This window comes from Chiloscyllium punctatum, chromosome 1, assembly GCF_047496795.1.
Source record: "Chiloscyllium punctatum isolate Juve2018m chromosome 1, sChiPun1.3, whole genome shotgun sequence".
Classification (NCBI taxonomy): domain Eukaryota; kingdom Metazoa; phylum Chordata; class Chondrichthyes; order Orectolobiformes; family Hemiscylliidae; genus Chiloscyllium; species Chiloscyllium punctatum.
Window position 1 is genome coordinate 123,944,457 of NC_092739.1, and position 20,279 is coordinate 123,964,735.

The following is a 20,279-nucleotide window of genomic DNA, read 5'->3' on the forward strand; positions in this document are numbered from 1 at the left end:
CAGGATTGAATGTCAAGGGGTAACAGTTGGATTGTCTCTCATTGGAGGTGGTCATTGTCTATACTTATGTGGCATAAATACAACCTGTCACTTGTCAGCCCAAACCTGGATACTTCCCAAATTTTGCTGAATTTGAACATGGCCTGCTTTTGAATCTGAGGAGTTGGGAATGTACTGAATATTATGTAATCATCAGCAAATGCCCTTACTTCTAACTTTATAATGGAAGGAAGGCCATTGATGAAGTTTCTGAAGATGGTTTGGCCTAGGCCAGCATCCTGAGGAATTCTTGCAGAAATTTCCAGGAGTTGGGATGATTAGAGTCATAGAGTCATAGAGATGTACAGCATGGAAACAGACCCTTCAGTCCAACCTGTCCATGCCGACCATATATCCCAACCCAATCTAGTCCCACCTGCCAGCACTGGCCCATATGTCCTTCCAAACACTTTCTATTCATATACCCATCCAAATGCCTTTTAAATATTGCAATTGTTCCAGCCTTCACCACTTCCTCTCGCAACTCATTCCATACATGTACCACCCTCTGCGTGAAAAAGTTGCCCCTTGGGTCTCTTTTATATCTTTCCCCTCTCACCCTAAACCTATGCCCTCCAGTTCTGGAATCTCCCGCCCCAGGGAAAAGACTTTGTCTATTTATCCTAACCATGCCCCTCATAATTTTGTAAATCTCTATAAGGTCACCCTTATTGATCTCTAACAATCACAGTCAACTTCCTCTCTGTCAGGTCCAAGCAGAAGAGAGTTTGCTCCTGAGACCCATCGATTCCAGTTTTGCTCGGGCTGTTTATTGCTGCACTGGGTCAAATGTGGTGTAGATGTCAATGGCAGTCACTCTCACCTCACTTCTGGAGGTCAGCTCCTTTGTCCTTGTTAAAACCGAGGTTGTCATGAGGTCAGAAGCTATTACCTGGCAAAATCCAGACTGGACGTCACTGAGCAGGCTATTGTTAAGCAGATATTGCTTGGTAGCACTGTTGATGACACCTTCCATCACTTTATTCATGGTCAAAGATCATGCGACATCAGGTTATAGTCCAACGGGTTTATTTGAAAAGTCTAACTTTTCAAATAAACCTGTTCTTCCAGATTGCACTGAGTTTTGCTGGAGCACTGCAGCAAGCCTGAGACAGAGATGTTGACCAAGGAATATGGTGCTGTGTTGAAATAGCAAGCAACTGGAAGCTCTGGGTCTTTTTTTATGGGCAGAACGTAGGCGTTCTGCAAAGTGGTCACCCAATCTGAGGTTCATTCCCCAATTGTGAGCAGGGAATTCAATAGACCAGATTGAGTGAAGTGCACATAAATCACTGCTTCACCTGGAAGGCGTGTTTCAGCCCTTGGATATTGAGGAGGGAGGAAGTAAACGGGTATGTCCTGCGATTTAAGGAAAAGGTGCTGTGGGGATGTATTAGGAATGGAGGGAAAGTGGACTAGGGTGTTCTGGAAGGAACAGTCCTTGCAGAAGGCAGACAACAGAGGGGAGGGGAATATGTATCTGGTTGTGCATCCTGCTGGATGTGGCAGAAAAGGTGGCTAATGATCCTTTGGATCTGGATGATCATGGGATGGTAGGTGAAGTCAAGGGGACCCTATGCAGTTGTTGGTGGGAAGAGAGGTGGCGAGGGCCATAGTGAAGGAAATGGGTCATGACCAGGCTAAGGGTCCTGTCAATTATGGTGCTGGGGAATCCTCAGTTGAAGAAGAAAGTGGACATTTCTGATGCCCCCGTAATGGAGTTGGCATCATCAGAAATTGAAGGCCATGTTGGAAAATTACCCAACTCAGAGATTGCTTGCTAACAGCAGGAGGCAGACTGACTTTGACATTGTCAGTTAGTCTTTAACTTTACTTAGACTGAAACAAAATTACTGGACACTGGTATTTAGGATATTGGAAGTGGAAGTCGAAGGATCAATGACATCTTCCACAACCAAAAGTATTTTTTCAAAGCCATCCAATCGGGCCGTTTGAACTTGAGGGGTGTGCTGTAAAATGCTTAATGTTTCGAAATGCTCATTGTACCACCCTCAACATTTTTAAAGTATGCAAGCAGTTAATGGTAAGATGTAAAAACAAAAGCATTGTTGTATTGGGTGATTTTAACTTCCCAATATTGACTGGGACTCCTTAGGGACTTCGAAAGGGCAGAATTTGTCATGTATGTCCAAGAGAATTTCTTGAAATAGTATATAGATAGTCTGATTGGGAAAGGGGCTTAGTAGACCTTGGCATTGGGGAACGAGCTGACCAGATGATTGAAGTTTCAGTGGGGGACGAGTTTGGGAACAGTGATCATGATTCTGTAAGTTTTAAGACTGGTCTTCAAGTGAAATTGCTAATTTGTGGGAAGGCCAGTTATAACAGTATTAGGCAGGAATTAGAGAAATTAGATTGGGTGTGACTATTTGAGGGTAAATCAACATTTGACATGTGGGAGTCTTTTAATGGCCATTTGATCAGAATTCAGGACCAATATTGCAGGAAAAATTCCTACAAAGATGGCAAGTTTCATGAACCCTGGATGACAATAGATATCAAAGGTTTCATGAAAAAGCAAAAGGAAACATATGTAAGATTTACAAAACTGAAAGCAGGCAAGACCCTTGAGGAATATAAATGAAGCGAATCAGGAAAGAAACAAGGAAATAGGAGGACTAAAAGGAGCCATGAAATGTGTCCTTGGCAAGTAGAATTAAGGAGAACCCCGAAGTGTTTTATATGTATATAGGAGCAAGAGGGTTTCTAGATCCACTCAAGAACAATGGAAGGAACTTATGCATGGAGCTAGAGGGAGTTGGTGAGGTTCTAATGAACACCTTGAAATGGTATTCATAAAGGAGAAGGACATGCATGATAATAAGATAGGGAGGGGGGTGTTCATATTCTAGTGCATGTCAATATTAAGAAGAAGGAAGTGTTGGGTGTCTTGATAAACATTAAGATAGGTAAATCCCCAGGGCCTAATAGGATATATCCCAGGATGCTGAGGAAGGCAATGGAGGAGATTGGTGGGGACTTGAAGAAATCTTTGTATCCTCTTTAGCCACAGGCGAGATCCCAGAAGACTGGAGAGTAGCCTATGCTGTTCCTTTGTTTAAGAAGGCTAACAGGGATAATCCAGGAAGTTATAGGCCAGTGGAGAAGTGGAGAAGATTCTTAGAGACTGGATTTAATCATATTTGGAAAATAATCAATTTATTAGGAATTGTCAGCATGGTTTTGTTCGGGGGAGATCTAATCTCACAAATTTGATTGAGTTTTTTGAGAAAGTGACAATGTTTAAGAGGCATTAGGACACACACATGAACAAGCAGAGAATAGAGGGATATGGATTACAGGATTAGTTTAGAATTGCTTTATGGTTGGTGCAAAACTGGTGAGCTAAAGGGCCTGTTTCTCTGCATCCCTTATCGATGGTCTTTTACAGTATTTTTGTTGTAAGTGTTCCTCACCAGTCTGTCTACATATAATCGGGCTGCAGTATTTTTTTCAGATCTGTTGTTTGTAGGAGCACTTTGCTTTGTTTTCAGTGTTTGACGTGTATGATACCTTCAGTGTTATCTGAAGAATTCTTGTGGCGATGGATGGTGGATGGTGGATAGATAGATAAGCTGGCATTGTGGTTACCTTTTATGGTCATATGCTGCTGAAGGACTGCAGCACTGCAGACCTTTGAGTTGTCAGTACTAATGTTAGCTTATCCCATTCAGCCCAGTAATGGTTTGGCTCCACACATGAAGTTCAGTTCATTACAAGAGCCAGGACTCATTAATATTCACTGTTGACACCAACATGGGTGCTGCTGCTATTTTACATATATTTAGAGACAAACAAGCTAGAGATGCTGGAATCCAAGGTAGACAGGCAGGAGGCTGTAAGAGCACAGCAAGCCAGGCAGCATCAGGAATTGGAGAAGTCGACGTTTTGGGTGTAACCCTTCTGTGGAGGGAGCTGCAGATAAAGGGGTGGGTGAGGGAGCAGGGTGGTGAGGTGGGGATTGGTGAACTCAGGTAGAGAGTATTACCTGGTTGGTCGATTGAGAAGAACAAATCTGGTTGGTAGCTGGAAGGAAGGGTCAGTCAGAGGAATGGAAGGGAGGGGAAGGGGACAGGTTGGGAAGGGAGTCAACGGATAAAATTGGAGAACTCAATATTGAGTCCTCCAGGCTGGAGGCTGCCCAGGCAGAAGATAAGGTGTTGTTCCTCCAATTTGAGGTGTGATTCGCCATGGCAATGGAGGAGGCCAAGCATGGTCATGTCGGAAAGGGAGTGGGAAGGGGAATTAAAATGGGCAGTGACTCAACATTGAGTCGCCCCTTATACCCACCCCTAGTCCTGAGGAAGGGTTGCACCTGAAATATTGACTTCTCCACCATCAGATGCTGCCTAGCTTGGTGTGTTCTTCCAGCCTCCTGCTTGTCTATTTTGGATGTGTTTTTCCTTGCATAGCTGTAGCATCTGTCTATTGCAGTAACATGCTATTAATAAGGTCTGATCCTATGATATTCACAGGTACTTCTGCACTTTCAGGGATGAACTGATCATTGAGCTGTTTGGAGTAACATAGTTTTACTGCAGGTAGAACTTAGTTAAGACTGGGGCATTTGAGCACTGATTCAAACTCTCAAAACATCCGCATCACTTACTATCGCATAATGTCAATCAAAAATTCATTAAAATTGGTTTAAATATTTGAACTATCATGCACTTTATTTATACAGAATGATACAATCTTCACAAAGTTGATAGATATAATATTATTTATACACCTGTTAATAAAAAGTGCTTCCAAAATACAATATACAAATTAAGGAAGTATATCCTATCATGAATCATCAGTGACCAACACTTTAAATGGATGGACTTTCAAAAACATAAGCCAGGAACACAGAGCAGCCCTGTTCAGTAAATAATATAGTACATAAAGAATGCTTCCGCTGAATAATCTCGACAATCTTTTTAAGAAGAATCAGCATTACATCTGTTCTGCAAAGACACATGTAAATTGTGATGGAGAATGTGTCTTGAGAGCACTGACTAGTTTTTTTCCAGATTTCCTGCAAACTAAACATTGATCCTACAAGTGTTATTGTTGAAGGTATTACAGAAGCAGTGTTCATCCATTTGCAATCTACCTATTCCAAATATACAGTTCTTCCTTTAAAATCGGATCCGAATTCTAGTCACCCATAAGTTGGTTCTCTTGTCAGGGGGGAGTTGAGGTCACAGAACATCTGCGTGGCTGCAGTGCAAAATTTACAGAGCATGATTATTTTTGACTTTTGGCAAAATCAAAGGAAAAACTGCAGCTGTACGTTGTATAACTTTTGCCCAGTACTGATGGCTGCAATTTTATTGTTGTGTTGATAGTCTCTAATCAACCTGTTATTAAACTCTTCTGGAGCAGTTGGGACTTGAACCCAGGCCTTCTGGCTCCAAGCATTTCCACTTCACCACAAGAGCCTACGTATGCCTGGTATATGTGGTTGCTAAGATTGTTGCCATCGAATCAGATTTAATTATAATTTCATTTCAGTCACTGAGTCATCTTGAATTCACTCTTCAAAGATTAGAAAGGACTTTTTGATTCATTTGATCTGTACAAAATGACTGTACCTAATCAGAAAATGGATTTGGAAAATGTGCCCTGTTTTCTCCACTTGCTAACTTTGGGAAAAAAAAATGTTTTTACAATGGAGGCAATTGCAACCGAATTTGTGGAAAGTGCTTGGCCGCAGTACAGAGTGTTCTTCAAAGCACTATTATTCAGCATTGACATTCAGAAAGAAATTGTCACTGAAATTCTAGTGAAAACTAGTATTAAATTTTGTATTCATACTTAATGCTGATTTTCCTTGGCTGTCGAAACAAGCATTAAATTATACATGTTATCGTGACTTCAAGATGAATAGAAATCACCAGTAAGTGTTGACATTTTTTAAAATTCAAATAACTGAGTATAATTTCTGAAGGATTAATTTCTGAAAAGCTGTACAAAAGCACAGATGACAATTTATAACAATATGCCTGAAATGATTTTGCTTAAACATTTTGCACTTACATATAATTGAAATGTTGCAAATAATCTTTAACGTGGGCAAACAGCAGTTAATATTTATACAGTGTCTTTCCCATCGTAAAGTATCACATGGCAGTTATTCAACAAAATTTGACCCCAAGCTCCTTAAGAAAATGTTGTCAAAAGCTTGATTAAAGGGAGAGAGCAATTTAAAAAAAAAATCTTTAGGAAAGAAATGAAGAGTACAGGGATATGGTAACTGAAGATATCCTTTCAGTGGTCAAGTGATTCAAATCAGTGCTGCTCAGAGACCAGAACTGGAGGACTGTAGGTATCTCAGACAGTTGTCAGGCTGGAGGTATATACAGAAATAAGGAATGGGGGAGAATGATAGGATTTGAAAACAAGGATCAATTTTTTACAATCAAGATGTATCCAACTTAAGACAACTAGCACAGAAAATGACAGGTGAATGGAAACAAGTTAAGAAATAAATAACAGTTATAAGTAACAGTCTTTGGGAGGAGTGCATTTGAATAGGCGAGTAAGCAAGAGTAAGTATCATTATTGTAAGCCTTTAGAGTACACAAATCAATGACTGTGTGGCTCTTCAATTGCCTTTTCTTGGTACTCTCCATAAGTGGTCTGATGTCCTTTCTTTGATTCTTTGTAGCTTTCACCAAGTTTATATCCATCCTTCCTGCTCCATTTTGTAGACTCCTTGTGATTTTCATCTGCTTTGGGTTGATCCTCCCCAATAAGAGAACTGAGAATACAGTCAGTACATTTAGCACTGGACACAGAAGAATGTCTTCACTCAGAGGGTGGTGAATCTTTGGAGTTCATGATCACATAGCTGTAGAAGTTCAGTAATTGGATATATTCAAGGCAGAGATCAACAGATTTCTAGGTATTAGAAAAACATGAAGTGTCATGGAGAGAGTGCAAGAAATAGCATTAACACAGAAAATCAACAATTATCTAGGTGAACGGTGAAACAGACTTGAGGGAACAATTGGCCTGTTTCTGCTCTTTCTTTTAGCTTTTATTTTCTCATTATATTAATTCACAGGATTATTGTTATCACTGGCCAGGCAGCATGTCTTGCTCATCCCCAATTAGCCTGAAGAAAGTTAAGAGTGAACCATGTTGCTATGGTTTGGAGGCACATGTAGGCCTGAACAAAACAAAGGCAGTTTTCTTCCCTCAAGGACATTAGTGAACAAGATGTGTTTTCTCCTGAAAATCAACAATGTCATAGTCATTATGAGACTCTTAATTCCAAATTTTTATTGTATTCGAATTTCACCAGCTGCCATGGCAGGATTTGAACCCAAGTCTCTAGAATATTGTGTTTTCTTTTTGCAGATTTGTAGCTCAGGCTGTGGATCAAGTTGTAAGCTTGCTTGCTGAGCTGGTAGATATTTTTCTCAGACGTTTCGTCTCTATCATCAGTGAGCCTGTGGTGAAGCATTGATTTCCACTGTGCTTGCTATTTATAGAACATAGAACATAGAACATAGAAGAATACAGCGCAGTACAGGCCCTTCAGCCCTCGATGTTGCGCCGATCAAAGCCCACCTAACCTACACTAACCCACTATCCTCCATATACCTATCCAATGCCCGCTTAAATACCCATAAAGAGGGAGAGTCCACTACTGCTACTGGCAGGGCATTCCATGAACTTACGACTCGCTGAGTGAAGAACCTACCCCTAACATCAGTCCTATATCTACCCCCCCTTAATTTAAAGCTATGCCCCCTTGTAATAGCTGACTCCATACGTGGAAAAAGGTTCTCACTGTCAACCCGATCTAACCCCCTAATCATCTTGTACACCTCTATCAAATCACCCCTAAACCTTCTTTTCTCCAATGAAAACAACCCCAAGTGCCTCAGCCTTTCCTCATAGGATTTTCCTACCATACCAGGCAACATCCTGGTAAACTTCCTCTGCACCCGTTCCAGTGCCTCCACATCCTTCCTATAGTATGGCGACCAAAGCTGCACACAATATTCCAGATGCGGCCGCACCAGAGTCCTATACAACTGCAGCATGACCTCAGGACTCCGGAACTCAATTCCTCTACCAATAAAAGCCAGTACGCCATATGCCTTCTTCACTGCACTATTTACCTGGGTGGCAACTTTCAGAGATCTGTGTACATGGACACCAAGATCCCTCTGCTCTTCCACACCACCAAGTAGTCTACCATTAGCCCAGTAATCCATCTTTTTATTACTCTTACCAAAGTGAATCACTTCACACTTAGCTACATTGAACTCCATTTGCCACCTTTCTGCCCAGCTCTGCAGCTTCTCTATATCCCGCTGTAACCTGCCATATCCTTCCTCACTGTCTACAACTCCTCCGACTTTCGTATCATCCGCAAACTTGCTCACCCAACCTTCTAACCCTTCCTCCAGGTCATTTATAAAAATGACAAACAGCAATGGTCCCAAAACAGATCCTTGCGGAACACCGCTAGTGACGGCACTCCAAGATGAACCTTTGCCATCAACTACTACCCTCTGTCTTCTTCCAGAGAGCCAATTCCTAATCCAAACCTCCAACTCACCCTCAATGCCATATCTCTGTATTTTCTGCAGTAGCCTACCATGGGGGACCTTATCAAACGCCTTACTAAAATCCATATATACCACATCTACCGCTTTCCCCTCATCTACCTCCTTAGTCACCTTCTCAAAGAATTCAATAAGGTTTGTGAGGCACGACCTGCCCTTCACAAAACCATGCTGACTATCCTTGATCACATCATTCTTATCCAGATGTGCATAAATCCTATCCCTTACAATTCTCTCTAAGACTTTGCCCACAACAGAAGTGAGACTCACTGGCCTATAGTTACTAGGATTATCCCTACTCCCCTTCTTGAACAAGGGAACCACGTTTGCTAGCCTCCAGTCCTCTGGCACTACTCCTGTCTTCAAAGAGGACACAAAAATCAAGGCCAATGGCTCTGCAATCTCCTCCCTTGCTTCCCAGAGAATCCTAGGATAAATGCCATCAGGCCCAGGGGACTTATCTATTTTCACCCTTGCCAGAATTTCCAACACCTCTTCTCTACATATCTCAAAGCCATCCATTCTACTTATTCGTGCCTCAGTATTCATATCGACAACAATGTCCTGTTCCTGAGTGAATACTGACGAAAAGTATTCATTCAGCGCCTCCCCAATCTCTTCAGCCTCCACACGCAACTTCCCATTACTATCCTTGATTGGACCTATTCCTTCCCTAGTCATTCTTTTATTCCTAACATACCTATAGAAAGCCTTAGGGTTTTCCCTAATCCTACCAACTAAGGACCTTTCATGTCCCCTCCTTGCTGCTCTTAGCTCTCTCTTCAGGTCCTTCCGGGCTACCTTATAACTCTCAATTGCCCCTATTGAACCTTCATGCCTCATCTTTACAAAGGCCGCCCTCTTCCATTTAACAAGGGATTCCAACTCCTTATTAAACCACGGCTCCCTCACATGAGCCTTTCCTCCCTGCCTGATAGGTACGTACTTATCAAGGACACTCAATAGTTGCTCCTTGAACAAGTTCCACATATCAATTATGCTCTTGCCTTGGAATCTACTTTTCCAATCCACACATCCTAAGTCATGCCTCAACGCATCATAATTTCCCTGCCCCCAGCTATAACTCTTGCCCTGTAGTACACACTTATCCCTCTCCATCACTAGAGTAAAAATCACCGAATTGTGGTCACTGTCCCCAAAGTGCTCACCTACCTCTAGTTCTAATACCTGGCCTGGTTCGTTACCCAGAACCAAATCCAGTATGGCCTCACCTCTTGTTGGCTTATCTACATATTGTGTCAGGAAACTCTCCTGCACACATTGCACAAACACTGACCCATCTAACAAACTTGAGCTATAGCTTTCCCAATCAATATCAGGAAAGTTAAAGTCTCCCATAACAATCACCCTATTACTGTCACTCTTCTCCTGAATCATCTTCGCAATCCTCTCTTCAACGATTCTAGGACTATTAGGAGGCCTGTAAAAGACTCCTAACAGGGTGACTTCACCTCTCCTATTCCTAACCTCAACCCAAACTACCTCAGATGGCAAATCTTCGTCCATCTTCCTTTCCACCGCTGTAATACTATCTTTGACAAGCAAAGCCACACCCCCCCCTCTTTTGCCCCCACCTCTGACCCTACTAAAACATTTAAACCCTGGAACCTGCAACAGCCAATCCTGTCCCTGATCTAGCCACGTCTCCGTAATAGCCACAACATCGAAGTCCCAGGTACCAACCCACGCTGCGAGTTCACCTACCTTATTTCGTATACTTCTGGCATTAAAGTATACACACTTCAAGCCACTCTTCTGTTTACAGGCACCCTCCTTTAAGATTGATGCCATATTCCTAACCTCCCTACACTCCAGGTCCTGCACCCTAAAGCTACAGTCTGGGTTCCCATGCCCCTGCAGAGTTAGTTTAAACCCCCCCCAAGAGCACTAGCAAACCTCCCCCCAAGGATACTGGTGCCCCTCAGGTTCAGGTGCAGACCATCCTGTTTATAGAGGTCCCACCTTCCCCAGAAAGAACCCCAGTTATCCAAGTACCGAAATCCCTCCCTCCTGCACCATCCCTGTAGCCACGCATTTAACTCTTCTCTCTCCCTATTCCTCGACTCTCTATCACGTGGCACGGGTAACAAACCAGAGACAACAACTCTGTTCGTTCTAACTCTGAGCTTCCAACCTAGCTCCCTAAAAGCCTGTCTAACATCCACAGCACTCCTCCTACCTATGTCATTGGTGCCAATATGGACCACGACTTCAGGCTGCTCCCCCTCCCCCTTAAGGACCCGGAAAACACGATCAGAGACATCACGTACCCTTGCACCTGGGAGGCAACATACCAAACGTGAGTCTCTCTCGTTCCCACAAAACCGCCTATCTGTGCCCCGAACTATCGAGTCCCCAATTATTATTGCTCTGCTCTTCTCCACCCTTCCCTTCTGAGTAGCGGGGACAGGCTCCGTGCCAGAGGCCTGAGCCCCGTTACTTACCCCTGGTAAGTCGTCCCCCCCACAAGTATCCAAAACGGTATACTTGTTCTTGAGGGGAACGACCACAGGGGGTCCCTGCACTGGCTGCTTCCTCCCAGTCCCCCTCACTGTCACCTATCTGTCTGCCATCTTTGGAGTTACTACTTCCCTATAGCTCCGATCTATGACCCCCTCTGCCTCCCGAATGATCCGAAGTTCATCCAACTCCAGCTCCAGTTCCCCAACACGGTCTTGGAGGAGCTGGAGATGGGTGCACTTCCTGCAAGTGTAATCAGCAGGGACGTCCATGGCATCCCTCACCTCATACATGTTGCAGGAGGAACATTGCACTGCCTTCACTGCCATCCCTCTAAAGCTAACCTTTATTTTAAACAAAAAACTGGGTCTAAAGAATACAACAAGCAAAATTCGGCACTTACCTCCTTACCACAACGGATCTTATTATTAGGTTAGAGGAGGAGGGCGGGTGGGAGGCACTACCTCCGTAGTGCCTCGGGTTCTTCAGCTGCGCGCTTTTAAAGGGGAAACAAACCTACCCAGGTAAGCTTACGCTCTACCTGCTTCCGGGTCTCGGCTGCCTCTCTGGTCGTCGTCACTTCCCCCTGCTGCTCCCGCTCTTTCTGTGAAGAGAGTGAAAAAAAAACACCGCTGCCCGCTACTGGTAAGTACTTTTAAAACAAACAGTCTTACCTTAGCTGCTGCTCGCAATCAAAAATCTGTCTTGGTCTGTTGTTGTGGGTAATATCATTTCTAGTTCTGTTCTGAGAGGTTGGTGAATAGGGTCCAAATCTATATGTTTGTCAATGAGGTTCTGGTTTGAATGTTGGCCTGCTAGAATTCCTGTGCATGCCTTTGTTTAACCTGTCCCAGGATACATGTATTGTCCCAGTTGAACTGGTGTCCCTCTTTGTCTGTGTGTATGGATGCTAGTGATAGTTGGTCATGTCTTTTGGTGGCTAGTTGGTACTTATGTATCCTGGTGGCTAGTTTCCTGCATATCTGTCCAATGTAATGTTTGTTGCAGTCCTTGTAGGGTATTTTGTACATGACATTCATTATGCTGGTGGTTGGTATGGGGTCCTTTAGGTTCATCAGGAGCTGTTTCAGTGTGTAGGTAGCTTTGTGGACTACCATGATGACTAGGGGCCAAAGTAGTCTGGTCATCATCTCCCGAGATATCTTTGATGTATGGCAGGGTTAGGAACAGCAACTATGCCAACAACCAGTGGGATGAGCGTAATATATAAAATATCTTGCAAGGACTGCAACAAACATTACATTGGACAAATGGGCAGGAAACTAGCCACCAGGATACATGAGCACCAACCAGTCACCAAAAGACTTGACCAACTATCACTGGTATCCTTACACACAGATGAAGAGGGACACCACTTTGACTGGGACAATGCATCCACCCTGGGGTAGGCTAAACAAAGACATGCATGAGAATTGCTAAAGGCTTGGCATTCAAACCAGAACTCCATTAACAAGCATATCAATCTGGACCCGATTTACTAACCTCTTAGAAACAGAACCGAAAATGATATTACCTACCACAACGAACTGAGATAGATAGATAAGCAAGCGGGGTAGAACACCAACGTTTCACCAGATGCTCACTGATAATGTTACCTAGCATGGTGACGTAGCATCTGAGAACAAACCTACCAGCTCAGTGAGCAAATTTATTAATGATCTAATAAGTCATCAATGATCTTAATGACTTATTAGATCATTACATCTAATAATGATCTCTAGAACATTATCTGGGGCTCTGGATTAATATTAATAATTAATAGATGATGCTAAGACACCATCACCTTTCACTTTCCTGTGACAAAGCACAACATCCTGGGACAAATGTCGGAAACTTTCATGTTTGCATACATTTTTTGCATGATAACTCCTCATCTAGAGTCCTGTCTCAAGGATGGTCATTAAAGCCCAGACAGGAGAGGGTGCTGCCCCTCCCATATGCTTGACAGAGACCTCTGCTTAAAATAACGAGGACACATGTTCTTTCAAGTTCAGTGTTTTTGTACTTGTCTTTTCAGCTGCAGGTGTTAGATGTGGTTGGCTGAATTCCATAAATAATCCAGATCCGTTAATACACGTAGTCACAGGAATGAATGGCAATTTTATGAGGTTGTGATAGCATACTCTGTCTTTAATGTAGTTTTGGAGTACATGATTATTTGTTTACACAACTTAATGGCTTTTTTAACTTAATGGAGAAGTTATTTTGCAGGTTGTCAGTCAGATTTATTACCATGTCATAGATTTAGTTTCTGTTTACACACAGGCAGCTAAAATAATTCCCATTGCTATTGCATGATTTCTGAATACTGTAGGGAGTGAATACTGGATGAGTGGTGATGAGGAAGCATGGTGGACATGGAGTGACATGTGGTAATGTGAGATGCATGGAGAACTTAAGGGAATGCATGATGACATGGGGAGTAGAGAGGAAAGTGAGTGTTGAGGTTTAGAGGGCTTTTAAGCAATATTGAAACTTGGCTGTAAAAATGGAGGTAGGCATTTTAACCTGTCCTGAAGAAGGATTATGCCCAAAATGTCGGCACTGTTGCTTCTCAGATGCTGCCTGACCTGCTGTGCTTTTTCCAGTGTCAAGCTTTATCAATTTTAAAAGCCCCACTACTTCAGCACTCACAAACTGCACTGCAAGCCCAAACCAGATCTAAATATGAAAAAAAAATCCCAGGCAAAATCACGCAAATGTGAATCAAGTGTGCAGTTCAGAAGCTGCAGAAGTGGAGAAGTTGTGTTCTTCTAACACTGCGCTATAAATGGTCCATGGAATCATTATATCACAGAGGGAAGCTATTCAGTCCATTCAATCCATGTTTCCCCTCTGTAGAGAAATCTACTCATTTCCATCCCTCTGCTTGTATCCCATTGTTGTGTCAGTTTATTTTGCTCAAATGCCCATCCAATTTGTCCTCGAAATATTTCATTGTCATCACTTCAATATCCCTTCTAGATTCTTCTACAAGTGCTAGTACATTAGTTGGTGAATAAATATGGTTCTCACTCACACATCCACTCTAGTCACAGTTTTTTAATTGTTGCTTTCGCAATTTCTTTTTGCTTTCATCAGAATGCTAGCTCCAAAATATACTTGTGCTTTACAAGCATAATAAGAAGCTTCACGTACTGATGTTGTGCAAATCCCATTGTAGATGGCGACCATTATTATGAGACTCTACTGCACATTGAAAAATATAGCGGGAATCCTTTTGTATTCTCTGTATCGTTATCTACCCACAATGACACTTGGTTCACATATCTAGGGTTCTGGAACAAAATGATTTCTTGCTTTGCTGTGTGTTTGACATCCTCCCCCTCCTAGAACCTGATTAATTCACAAGGGAGATGGGAGTGACTCAGAGGAAAATAGAATTAAGGCCAGGATGAGATCAGCCATGATTTTTTTTGAATATTGGAGTAGATTTGAAGAGCCAAATGGACTCCTAATTAATTGAGTATTGGAGTTAGGATGAGAGAAAGTGAAGACTGCAGATGCTGGAGTATCAAGGTTGAATAGTGTGGCACTGGGAAAGCATAGTAGGTCAGGCAGCATCTGAGGAGCAGGGGAGTCAATGTTTCGGGCATATCCTTCATCAGAAATGTGGGGTGGGGGAGGTGCTTGGAGAGGGGACTGAGAGATAAATAGGAGGTTGGGGTGGGATTGTTTGGAAGGTAGCTGGGAAGACGATAGGTAGATGTAGGTAGGGGGTGAGTGTGACAGGTTGGAGCAGAGAAGTGGAAAGGAAGATGGACAGGTAGGACAGGTCAAGAGGACGGTGCCGAGTTGGAAGGTTGGATCTGGGATGAGGTAGGGGGTGGGGAGATTCGGAAATTAGTGTAGTCAACGTTGCTGCCGCATGGTTGAAGGGCCCCAAGGTGGAAGATGAGACTCGGTCAGGTGACTTGGATTTGACAGTGGAGGAGGTACAAGACCTGCATGTCCTTGGAGGAGTAGGAGAGGAGTTTAAGTGGTCGGCCACAGGTTAGTGGGGCTGTTGTGTGTTTGTGTTCCAGAGATGTTCCCTGAAATTCTCTGCGAGTTGGTGTTCTGTCACCCCGATGCAGAGGAGACGACATCGAGAGCAACGGACAAAGTAGATGAGGTGGGTAGAGGTGTAGGAGAATCTCTGGCAGATCTGAAAAGATCCTTTGGGGCCTTGGATGGAGGTGAGGGGGGAGGTATGGGTGCAAGCTTTATACTTCTTGCAGCGGCAAGGGAAAGTACTGTTTGTGGAAGGTGGATGGACCTAACAGGAGAGTCATGGAGGGAATGGTCTCTGCGGAATGCTGATCATGGTGGGGAGGCAAACACATCTCTGGTAGTGGGATCTCATTATAAGTGGCAGAAATGGCAGAGGATAATGCATTGTATCTGGAGGTGAATGGGGTGAAAAGTGAAGACCAGAGGGGTTCTATCCTTGTTGCAATTGGAGGGGTAGGGGTCAAGGACAGAGGTGCGGGAAGTGGAGGAAATGAGCTGGAGGGCATTGTCGATCACATGGAAAGGGAAATGTGATCCAGGAAGTAGGAAGCCATCTGGGATGTCCTGGAATGGAATTGCTCCTCCTGGGAACAGATACGACAGAAGTAGAGGAATTGAGAATAAGAGATAGCATTTGTACCTGGGGAAGAGTGTAGTTCAGGTAGCTGTGGGAGTCAGTGGGTTTGAAATAGATGTCCATGTTGTGTTGAAAATGAAGATGGAGAGGTCCGGGAAGGGGAGGGAGGTGTCTGAGATGGTCCAGGTGAACCCAATGTCAGAGTTGAAGGTGTTTGTGAATTTGATGAACTATTCAACCTCCTCGTGGGAGCATGAAGTGGAGCCAATACAGTAATCGATGCAGTGGACGAAAAGGCGGGCGATGGTGCCAGTGTAACTATGGAAGATAGACTATTCCACATATCCTGCAAAGAGGCAGGCATAGCTGGGGCCCATGTGGGTGCCCATGACTACCCCTTTGGTCTGTAGGAAGTGGGAGGATTCGAAGGTGACGTTGTTGAGGGTGAGGACCAGTTCCGCTAATTGAATTAGTGTATCAGTGGAGGCAGACTGGTTGGGTTGGTAGGAGAGGAAGAAACGGAAAACTTAGAGCCCTTAGCCATGGGGGATAGACATGTACAGGGACTGGATGTCCATGGTGAAGATGGGGCTTTGGGGACCGGGGAAGTGAAAGTCATGGAGGAGGTGGAAGGTGTGGATGGTGTCTCGAATGTATGTGGGGAATTCCTGGATGAAGGGGGCAGGACGGTGTCGAGATATGAGAAGATGCATTGGGTGGGGTAGGAGCAGCAGGTTGTGGCTATTCAGGACGTTGGTTAAGCCACTTTTGGAATACTACATCCAGTTCTGGTCTCCACACGGGAGAGATGTGGTTAAATTTGAAAGTGTACAGAAAATATTTACAAGAATGTTGCCACCTTTGGAGTGTTTGAGCTACAGGGAGAGGCTGAATAGACTGGGGCTGTTTGCCCTGGAGCATTGGGACTGATGGGTGACCTTATAGAGGTTTATAAAATCATGAGGAGCATAGATAGGGTAAATAGACAAAGTCTTTCCAGGGTAGAGGAGTCAAAAACTAGAGGGCATAGGTTTCCGGTAGAGGGAAAAGATATACAAGGAAAAAACTTTCACCCGGAGGGTGTATGGAATGAGCTGCCAGAGGAAGTGCTAGAGACTGATACAATTACAGCTTTTAAAAGACATCTGGATGGGTATATGAATAGGAAAGGTTTAGAGGGATATGTGCCAAGTGCTGGCAAACGGGATTAGATTAATTTAGGGTATTTGGTCAGCCTGGATGAGTTGGACTGAAGGTTCTGTTTCTATACTGAACATCCCTTTGACACTTACTCTTCTCATTTTATAATCTTAATCTCTTGCTGCCCTTTTGTTTCATAAGACCTCAAGTAGTTTTTGTTTAAAGCTCATAAATATCCTCTTGTAACTGTTATTCCTTCCTCTCTCGGCCCATGTTGAGGTACAAAAGCCAATTTCCTCACTCAAAGTTATCATTTTTCACAAGTCAACAGGCTTTTAGTAACTCGGTGAGGAGCAGAAGGGGGAAATCACATCACCACACATCAAAATCCCACCTATCATCTGCAAACATACTCATCATTGAGGAGACCGTGATGAGGAGCAGCACAGCAGAGTTGTCCTCATCCAATTTTGATCCCTGTTCTTGTAAATGCTAACAAAAGGTACTGAGTGAAGGTGAAGATTTGTAATCCCATTGAGGTCTTGATGTTCTCTGTTCTCAGGGAAATTCGACCTCCTCCCCAATCACAATGTGTAATTCTGCCCTTGCACTAGTAATGTAGCCAGGCTCCTGAATACTTGGGACGGAGGAATCAGAATAATATCCCCCTACACTGTATGTTGTTCCCAAATGCAGTCAATATGATGGCCATCATTTTTTGAACCTGTTCTGCCAGTCCAGGTATTAAGGGAAAGAATGGGCGCATTTCCTATGGTTGCTTGTGCATTAAATTTAGTGAGCGAGTGGCATGAGTTTGAAAAATCAGCCCTTATATGCTTACCTTGTGGTTTGAATTTTCTTGGCTGCATTTCAAAGAGTAAAACTGCAGATATTTCAATTTATTTTTGGAAAGATGCCATTTTGTTTCAGAAAACGTTTAGTACAAGTATCATTTATGCATGCACCTAAATTAGAATCTGACAGCTCCCTAATTTAGTCATAAATACTTCAAGATTTTGGATGCAGTGAAGAATGTTGCTCAGCTTTAACTGTTGACTGCTTCAAAACATTATCAATTCCTACACAGCTCAGTAATCCTTTAGGAGTTCCAATAATATTTCTACAGCAAAACAACAACACAGTAATGACTTTGTTTTACTTACACACCAAAAAAAAGGTTACTTATCTCTAGCCATGTCCCAATAAAGTAAATCTGTAAGTATTTCTAAATAAACATAACTTCTGATATGTTGTGCATGAACTCAATAGATGTCCAAATCCTCTATATTTGACAATAAAGGAACATGGATCAGACCATACCCCCTGCAGTTATACCAAGGGGTTAGCTTAGACCCTGACTTTAACCTGAGTTAAAGACAAGTGTAAAGTGCTGTGTTCCAGATGTAATTTGATTGGTCACATTACTCGGCTTCAAGCAAAACAAATTTATTCTTCTCCCAATTAAAATACAACAAAAGAAAGAAGATTTGGTATAACTTTAACTCTGTTGTAAAACTTAACAGAATATTAGATTATCTAACTACCAAACAGCAACTGTTCCAATAAAATAGCATTCTATAAATAAACTGTTGGCAAAGGCAAAGCCAGAAAACAGATGGCCTCACATGTGATTCTGGCAGCAGGAAGAGAACCGAAGCTTTTTGCTGTAACGGAGAGAAAGATGGAGCAGCTTCAAAAACCCTGGTTTGGTGGGGGTCTGACTACACCCAGTGATGCTGCTTCTATTGTTCTAATTTCTCAAAAAAAAAATCCCAAAGCTTCACAAGCTGTTTACTTTATTAGATTGAAGGAGACAGCTCTTAACCTAAGGCTCAAGCTTCTCTTAAAAAAAAGGACAGGACAAAATACACCTCTTAAAGTCATAGTATTATCACAATAGCCATACATCATTGGTTTCTGTTAAAATAGGATATGCAAGAACGAAGTCCAGCATGCACAAATATTTCCAAACTTATCTTTCTCTCTTACTCTCTTAGAAGCATTGAACTTGGCTGGTGTAAACTTCCACAGGTACCAGTCATTCTCCCGTTCTTTGCTCATATGCCCACTTTCGATGGGGGACGGGGGCTTTCTCTGAATGAAGCTGTCATTGCATGTCATTTACTAATGCAGATTGTAGCACAGTTGCCTCAGCCGTTTGATGGGGAGCATTCAGCTGAGCAATCGTCACCCATTACGTTGAGAAAACTAACCACTAAGTGGGAACTATAATAGAGTGAAACAAAGAATTTCCAGACATGTTCAGAGCTAAAATTTGAGATGATTTGAATAATATTAATCATTGATAACAATTTTCCTCCAGCTCACCTGCTGCCTAATTAACCAAATGGCAACTAGATTGAAACAAAAAAAATCCTTGAAATGGGTTTTAACAGAGTTGATATGAAAGGATGTTTCTTGTTGTGGGAGAATCTAGAACCAGAAGTCACTGTTTAATCATCAGTTGAAACAGAGATTAGATGATTTTGTTTTCTCTCACAGAAGGTCATGAATGTGGTGGATAGATTCTTTAAAGCAAGGGGGTGAAAGGTTATCAAAGATAGGCAGAAATGCTGATTTGAGGGTGCACTCAGATCAACCATAATTTTATAGAATGGCGGATCAGGCTGAAAAAACTGAATGGCCTATTCTGTCTTAATTCATATGTAAGACTAGAATCTAAAAAGTTTTAAGTGAAATATTTTTGGTAGATTTTATTTAATTCATTCACAGAATTTGAGCATTGTGGTCATTTAGTGATCATCTCTAAATATTTAGATTCTCTGTTGTTAAAGATGGTAATTGCCTGGCAGTTATGACAGGTGATTTCTTTTTATGGATATAGAATCCCTATAGAGTGGAAACAGGCCCTTCGGCCTAAAAGGTCCACACCAACCCTCCAAAGAGTAACCTACCCAGACCCAATCCCCCACTACTTGACAGTTACCTCTGACTAATGCACCTAACCCACACATCCCTGAACACTATGGGCAATTTACCTAACCTGAACATCATTGGATTGTGGGAGGAAACCGGAGCGCCCAGAGGAAACCCACGCAGACACTAGAAGAATGTGCAAACTCCACACGGACAGTCTCCCAAGGGTGGAACCGATCCTAAGCCCCTCATACTGTCAGGCAGCTGTGCAAACCACTGAGCCAACATGCCACTCCATAATATCAATCACTGAATAGTCCAAGCTTAAACGTTATCCAGGTCTTGCTGCATTTTGGATTAAAAAAGAACTGCTTTATTATTTGAGGAACAAAAAAAGTGACCCCTCCTCAGAACTTGACCCCGAAATTCTGATCTCTCTCCACAGATGCTGCCAGATCTACTGAACTTTTCCAGCAATTTTTGTTTTTGTTTCTGATTTATGGCATCTGCAGTTCTTTCAGTTTTGATTTGTTATTTGAGGCTTTGCTGATGAAAATTGG

The 20,279-nt window shown here is 42.7% G+C and overlaps 1 protein-coding gene across 4 annotated transcripts in view; it reads left to right on the plus strand.

Annotated features, from left to right (window-relative positions):
• The window catches only part of LOC140479591 (A disintegrin and metalloproteinase with thrombospondin motifs 12-like), a 569,904-nt gene that overhangs the window by 297,211 nt on the left and 252,414 nt on the right, over window positions 1-20,279 (plus strand). The window lies entirely within an intron of this gene.